General features: G+C 50.3%; 1 long non-coding RNA gene across 1 annotated transcript in view; it reads right to left on the reverse strand.

The window, feature by feature from the left end:
• The window catches only part of LOC149345635 (uncharacterized), a 156,916-nt gene extending 152,304 nt beyond the window's left edge, over positions 1 to 4,612 (reverse strand). The window contains exon 1 of the long non-coding RNA XR_016292021.1: positions 4,587 to 4,612. This is a non-coding gene — a long non-coding RNA (uncharacterized LOC149345635). The remainder of the gene's footprint in view (positions 1 to 4,586) is intronic.
• Positions 4,613 to 7,024: the final 2,412 nt, after the last annotated feature.

Genomic DNA, 7,024 nt, shown 5'->3' on the forward strand with positions numbered 1-7,024 from the left:
TTCCACTGATCTCCACTAGGGAACTGGATGGCGCATCGAGCGCCTGAAAGTGAAGGCACCGGCAGTAAACGGCCTTGTCTCGGAAGTCAGCCTTTGGCAGTGCACGAAATCGGACATCGGCTGCCTGGTGAAGGTTCCCACCCATTCTTTCTTAAATTTATCCCCATTGATAGTATAATTTGGGTTTGAGCGCGGGAACGCGCTACACAGTAAAGATCAGAGTTGGCATGGGACGACACAGAGCTGAGCAGACGAGGCTTCATACGCGCTGTGTGTAGCGACGTCCTGTCGTCTGCTTCAGCCATCCCAGTGCGATGCAATGGACCCTTAATTTTGAAACCTCTTTCCCGAAGACTTTGCTGGTCTCCTCGCTCAGTTGACGGCGCAACAGGTATGCATTGCCATGGAAAAAGACGAGAAGGGCGAAAAGACGAAATGCTAAGTTGGAAAACAAAACTGAAACTGAAGAACCGTAGCACAGTGACCATTTTACCGAATTATGTTTAACCGGAGCTAGGGCTAGGCTACTATCTGGTGAAGTGTCGACGGTGTTCGGCTGGTTCACATTAGCACCTTCAAAAGGTATGGTACTGCTTTTTCGACGGAGCGTGTCATGTACTGTTTCGTACTGTAGCAAGTTAAGCCTGAATGGCTTTTGTTCGAATATGCTTGGTGCAATTAACTTCTAACAGCACTTCTCACACGCGCTGCACACGTTCGTCTCTCTCGACAGCCGTTTCTCTCGCGCTGTGCAGCTGAAACGAGGCTGTGCTTTTGAGTTAGGTTAGAAACATGTCAGGAAGGTAAACGACACCCTAAAGCGATAAACACCACCTGTCATCGATGAGAAGAGTCATCACCCGCCACCAACTTGAAACTGAAACTGCGGCAGCTGCAGGACGAGTGGCTCTTCGAGTGTTGTAATGGTTTCGGCGCCATCGTTCGTCTTTCCTTTTGACACACGGAAATTCGGTTTTAAAACGACCTAGCCTCATCGTCATTCCAACACTTCTCCTTTACGCTCGGAAGACAAGAACCAGACAAGAAGATGGTGTTTAATGCACGCACTCGTTTGCCGCGGCAGGGTGAGATCTCCATGCCTGTTTTCTTGGGTTTCTCTGATATTACAGGGTTCTGCGCACAATGCTCACATTTCTCGCGTTCAGCTTGCTTGTTACTTTCATATAACAGCAGACATTACACGAGAACAACGCAAGAAACTGAGAACGAAAGGGCGAAAGACGCGGCTTTTTGCATTGAAATACACAGCCGACACCCGATTTCCGGGACAAGCCGTGCAACTTCCGGTGGCTTCATTCGCGCTCGTGTCGGAAAGCGGGAATGCGGCATCCAGCCACCTAGTGATCAGTGGTAATTTCCTTTCCTCAAATAGAATTTTCATTTTCTTCACTAAGGCCCCTCTGTGTCTTTCTTTTTTCACTCCCACTTCCTCCCTTCCTGCACGGTGCGGTTCGGGTGTACACCGCGACGGTTGCTAGGCAACGGCCCTTGCGGCCGCAACAACCACACAAAAGCGCATTTCAGGCGTCCGCTGACCCAGGGAGCCAGTTATGGGCGCTTCCTTTCCTTAAAATAATCGGAGTGTAAAGCGCAATGCAATCAACGCAATGAACACAATGAGCGCCGAACGGACAACGGCGACGGCGACGCCACGAAACGGGCGCCAAGAGCTGCGGTCTAAAACACTACAACCAAAAAAGCGACCGCAATCGCCAAAGACAATAAAATTCAGGGGGCACTTTGGCTCTCTACAACCTTTTAGCCCGAGGTTCTTTAAACCGGGCTCAGGTGGCCTCTGATCGGGGATTCACGAAGGAGCGCATGCACTCATTCAGTGAGCTGACCCAGGCGCACAGAGCCTTACGCCAGCTCTACCCCCCGCCCCACCCCTCCCTAGATAACAAACACGCAACACTCCGGCGCAGACTACAGACACACACACTCCCTTCACCCCTTACCCTAGCCCATTATCATCCCTCCTTCCCCACTCCGGCATGCACTCTATGCCCAGAACCCTTCGCCTCTTCCCTCCACATCATTTCCCTCTGCCCGGCGGACCCTCCCCCGCGGGACCTAGAGAACCTCAAGACCTGGGAGGACTGGGATACCCTGCTGAGCTCGGAGGACCCGGCCGTGCAGACCATCGCCACCGGCCGTGCTGCCAGTGTTATGGACCTTCGGAACATAAACACTTGAGTGCAGTGGGTTCGTGCGGGGACCCTGGGGCGTGCCCCGAATTCCTCTGTAAATAAAGTTTTCTCTCTCTCTCTCTCTTGGCTCTCTAAAGTGCTGGAAGGCGGAAGCGTTTCCCAAGGCACTGTTTTTTTTAATTTTTTAATTGTCGCATGCTATTTTATTTTTTATATTTTTATTATTTATTATTTTTATTATTTTGTTTTTATTTTTATTTCTTTTACTTTAATTATGAAACCCATTCATTCACTAGATGCGCCTTTATTCACGTCCAAACCCTGAGCCTTCGTGGCGGAGTGCTATCGTCTCCACTTCAAATGCTAAAGTCCTTGGTTCGATTCCCAGGCTCGACAGAGTGTTCTTTTAAGTAGTGACGCCGAAACGCGGACACATTTCCTAACATTCCTTGGTCGCGACAGTATGAGGCATTAAAGGTTTTTTCTCCTTAAAAACCGCAGATGCGGGAAGCCCGCCAAGCGGTTCGGGGAAGAGGCGGTGGGTTGACCACATGGCTTTCGCCGTTGTCCGAGGGTTCACGAACCGGAGGGCGGGTTTCCCGGTCGAACCCTTCAGCACGCCAGAATCTTACGCGGAGGCAATGAAGGCGTTGTTGGGAGCGCGGAAGATGTACTCGGCTCCGGCGGATATCCTCGACAGAGATCAGGCCACCACGCTCAGACGACTACAGACACCTACCCAAGCAGAGCCATGTATCACAAAATGTGGCCGAACAGATACGCGAAAGAGTGCGTGTGGTGTGGGGGCTACGCCACAACGTACCACGCCACCTGGAGCTGCGAAAAAAAAAGCCCTTTACTACCAAAGGTAAATAGCCCTAGTCTAGAGCAGTGGGAGGCCCTCCTGGCTGACTCCGACCCGAGCACACAGCTTATGCTGGTGACGAGGGCCAAGGCAGCGGCGGAGGCCAACGGGATCCTGGACTAGGGAAGACCGACCACTGAAGCTCCACATCTATCTATCCCCATCCCCCTACTCCCTAACTCTTCCTTTTGAAGAAAAAAATAATAAATGTTTTCACTACTACTACTTAGCCAAGCACAGTTTAGAATTTCCAAAGTGTTTTCGGTAGTTTTTATTACGTTTTTCTTCAGTAATGCATGCGGTAACTAAAGTAGACGCCAGCAAGGTTCATTCGCTTGGTGTCATTCGCCTTTAAAGAGAGTTTTTTTTTATTATTCGAGCTGTTTGCCATTAGGTTTATGGTTTATGGGGTTTTTAACGTCCCAAAGCGACTAAGGCTATGAGGGACACCGTAGTGGAGGGCTCCGGAAATTTCGACCACCTGGGGTTCTTTAACGTGCACTGACATCGCACAGTACATGGGCATCTAGAATTTCTCCTCCAAAGAAATTCAGCCGCTGCGGCCGGGATCGAACCCGCGTCTTTCGGGTCAGCAGCCGAGCGCCGTAACCGCTCAGCCACCGCGGCGGGTTTGTTTGCCATTAGGCATAATGAAAAAGGGACAGAAAGTGATAAAAAGGAGTGTAAACAAGCCTCGCTTAAAAAGCGGCAAAAGTTCGCAATAAAGCGATTATCTTGAGTCCACTTGCGATAGTCGTCTGCAACGTCCGATCGCAGGCCAACCTTTCTTAGGAAGCGTCGTCTCACGGAAGCTGTAGCCGGGCAAGAGAGTTCTGAGAGCGGGAGATTTTGGTTCACGCGCCTTGCAGTTCACAGTTGTCTCGAAATGTGCATATGTATCACTCCCCACGTTTACTCACAAATGATGCGAAATGCCCGATCTTTTACCATGCATCAACGCACGAAGGTGGCATCGCGGTGCACGCGAACGCACATGACTCTCATGCAGTTCCTTGCATTGTCTTGATCCCATAGCTTATGCAATCTGAAATCAGTTTCGAAAGCAGAAATTTATAACTGAAACTCCGCGAGTGTTTAGTCAGTTTAGTCGTGAATATGTTCACAATCGTCTGATAGTAAAAAAAAATGACAACAATCAGTATGCTAAAGAGTACAAAATGTTGGTTGGTTTATTGGGGTTTAACGTACCAAAGCGACTGAGGCTATGAGAGACGCCGTAGTGAAGGGCTCCGGAAATTTCGACCACCTGGGGTTCTTTAACGTGCACTGACATCGCACAGAACACGGGCCTCTAGAATTTCGCCTTCAAGAAATTCAGCCGCCGCGGCCGGGATCGAACCCGCGTCTTTCGGGTCAGCAGCCGAGCGCCGTAACCACTGAGCCACCGCGGCGGGGCAGAGTACAAAATGTGTTTAAAACATTGATAATACGCGCAATAGTGATATGTAATTATTCTCTCTGCCGCAGTTTTCCAAATTCCAGTTCAAACTTCACCCATCCTTGTCTTTACGAAAAAAAACTGTGCTCACCCCAATAGTGTGTTGTAAGATGGCGTCCAAGACAGCGACTTACATGCGTGGACCGCTTTGCTAGCTCAGCTATAGTGCCTAATTCTATCCACTATAGCTCAGCTTTACCTTCCTGCGTCGCAAAACTAGCGAACAAGAACCTCTTGATGACACCAGAGAGCAAAATTCAGGGGGCACTTGTGCTGCAAGGCGAAAGCGTTTCCTGGCGCACTGTTTGTTTTTTGTGTGTGTTTCTCATAACCCTTTTTTTGCTGTTTTTATTTTTTATTTATCATTTCTTCCATTTTTTGTTTATTTTCTTATTTTTTTATTGTTTTTATTTTTATTTTTATTCTATTGATGAAACGGTTTGCAGCCTTCGAGCTGCGGCCGTGTATCTATTTCTCAGCCAGCGTCCGTTCCGGCGGACGCGGTTGTTCCGACGCGCGTGTTTACTCTCTCTTTTATTCTGTCCTCTTATCTTTCAACTCTCTTCTGTCTTAGAACTTTTTGACGGGTTAGTTGGTACATCGTCTTGAAAGAATGTCGTACGCCCAAAAAAGGACGAAACAGGAAGGAAACACAGAACAGGAAAGAGGCGCACGTGGCAGCGGTGGTGGCTCGACCTGAGCCAGTTGGCAGGCCCATGCACTTTCCTTTTCATCTTTCTCTCAGTTGCAACCGCAACCAACCAGATGCGCCTTTATTCATGCTCAAACCTTTGGCCTTCGTGGCGGAGTGGTAGCGTCGCCGCTTGAAACGCCAAAGGCCCTGGCTAAATTCCCAGCCTCGACGCAGTTCCTTTTTAAGTAGTGTCACTGAACCGCAGACAAATCTGCCGACACGGCTGCTAACGACAGTATGCTGCATTAAAGGCTTCCGCCTTAATACGTGCTCGCAGCTCCGAATGCGCGTCCGTGTGTAATGGATTTCAAGAAAATAGAACGAAGATGGAAGGAGAAAAAAGTCTTACGGCGGCTCAGAAAGCAGCTGCGGAGCTAATGTGAAGGTTTTAGCGCACACAATCGTCCTCCGGGAACACGAAAGGTGCGCAAGATGCACACAGAGTCTGACTCAATATGGCTCCTAGCGCTGCGCTTCACTTTCCGGGCAGCTGTCGTCTGCTGACTTCCTCGCAGCCCCAAGTAGCCCGCGGACAGGCATAAGCGAAAACCGAACGCGTTGCTATGACGATGCGGGCAGCTTTCTGACTGGTTCGCGGAGCTTTCGGGCTGACCAATAAAATCGTATGCCGAAACTCGAGTCCGTAAGCAGTCCCGGGCAGTCCGCGCTTGAAAAACGAATGCGCCCAGTGTCTGCCGCTTTCCGAATCTCCGATCGCAGCGCCGTCAGAAACGGGTGGGTCACCACGGCGTTCGGGCGTTTTCAAGCGGTCGAATTTTTTCGGCGAAATAACTGTCAGCTGACTGAATAAGTAACCGAAAGCAAATATTTTGGCACTAGAGATTCGTTGCAACGCAAGTTACCAATTCTGTTTGCAGACGATCTCAGCAACGCCAACGTTTAAGACAGTTGGAAAACTCTCTCCGGGTATGCGGCCCCTTTCTGTCGCCGATTTCATCTCAAAGAGATGCGAGCGCCATCTCTTGGGTGGTGGGAGTACCGCGTTTGTTTTCTATGGCCTCCGTGACCAGCTCAAGCATCTAACACCGCGCTTAATCTCAGAGGCCACGATTTCTCTTCACCGCCGCGGCGCCCATTGACTGCGCTTGGTCACTGTTCGCTGCGCGAATGATTAACGTTAGTTCGCGCCTCGCATCGTCTGTGCCGGGGGCGGCTGCTTCTAGCCGCGCTCATCTACGAATTGCGAAGTCCGCGTGCGCCCCACGTCTGGGGTACGTGAGGACAGGATGCTCGAGGTTGAGTTTTTGGCTGTAAATATCGGAAAAAACTGGAAGCCCTTCTTTCCGCGGTTTAAAGAAACATGACGTACCGCTTGCCTCTTCGTAGTTTATGTTGATAATATTCCTCGGGCGGGTAATATTCCTTAGATACGTTATTTTTTTTAACGGACGCGAGCCATCTCCTTCCGACGCTCCTCAAGATGTGTAAACACTGCAATATCCCAGCAGACCTCCTTCATATGGTTTGGACTTGTCCACGACAACACATGCCAACACCCACACAACATACCCGGGAGGCTCGTCTACGCAGCTCTACCCTAGAAGACCAACGAACGCTCATCGGTCTCGCTCTAGAGGCTGCCAGATTCCAAGGAGTCTTGGCCGACCCCTAGATCTGGGCCTTCGGCCCCTTGACTGTTTTAATAAATGTTTACCAACCAACCAACTGGCAGTAGCAGACGACGCGCTCATCCTAAAGCGACCGCAGCGCCACCGCCTAGACGGCGATCGCGTGGGGCCGCTTTGCTCCCTGGCTCGCCGGCGCAGTTTCCCAACTGTCTTTATCTAGAAACGTTGGCAACGCTGCAACGCGTT

This window comes from Amblyomma mixtum, chromosome 4 (assembly GCF_055824585.1).
Source record: "Amblyomma mixtum isolate Tamu chromosome 4, ASM5582458v1, whole genome shotgun sequence".
Lineage (NCBI taxonomy): Eukaryota > Metazoa > Arthropoda > Arachnida > Ixodida > Ixodidae > Amblyomma > Amblyomma mixtum.